At 58.2% G+C, this 509-nt stretch overlaps 1 protein-coding gene across 1 annotated transcript in view; it reads right to left on the bottom strand.

Moving 5' to 3' along the window:
- The window catches only part of LOC107680948 (tenomodulin-like), a 35,765-nt gene that overhangs the window by 5,530 nt on the left and 29,726 nt on the right, over nucleotides 1-509 (bottom strand). The gene's annotated exons all lie outside the window — the stretch shown is intronic.

Genomic DNA, 509 nt, shown 5'->3' on the forward strand with positions numbered 1-509 from the left:
TTACATTACTAATACACTATTCACTGTTACTTGCTTTAATGGCGGATGTGTGTCTACCTTTGAGTGCAGGTGAGGACCCGTTCGAGCTGCATTCGGTGCACACAGGCCCCATGCACCCAGGACGCGATCTTCCCAGATTTCCTTCACTCCGGCACCGGGACACCACGGACCCCGGGTGCACCCGCAGCGGAAGACGCGAGCCAGGCCCCGGGCGACGACCTCTACCCCTCCGCCACCTCCGGTCTTAGAGATCTCCACCTGGAACCACTTCGCTTCCCTCCGCGAGACGGAACGCAACGCTGTGATCGTCGGAGACTCCATCGTCCGGCACGTCCGTGCTACGTTAGCTGAAGGTAAAGTGCACACCCACTGTTTCCCTGGTGCTCGTGTTCTCGTGAAGCATATTTTCTGGGAGTGTCCTATGCTTTTTCGCGCTGATGGCCTTCACCCCAGCAGAGTCGGAGCGGAACTCCTGTCGGACAACATCTCCAGGACGCTACGCTCCACAT

Source organism: Sinocyclocheilus anshuiensis, unplaced genomic scaffold, assembly GCF_001515605.1.
Source record: "Sinocyclocheilus anshuiensis isolate Anshui unplaced genomic scaffold, SAMN03320099.WGS_v1.1 scaffold20, whole genome shotgun sequence".
In the NCBI taxonomy this organism is placed as follows: domain Eukaryota; kingdom Metazoa; phylum Chordata; class Actinopteri; order Cypriniformes; family Cyprinidae; genus Sinocyclocheilus; species Sinocyclocheilus anshuiensis.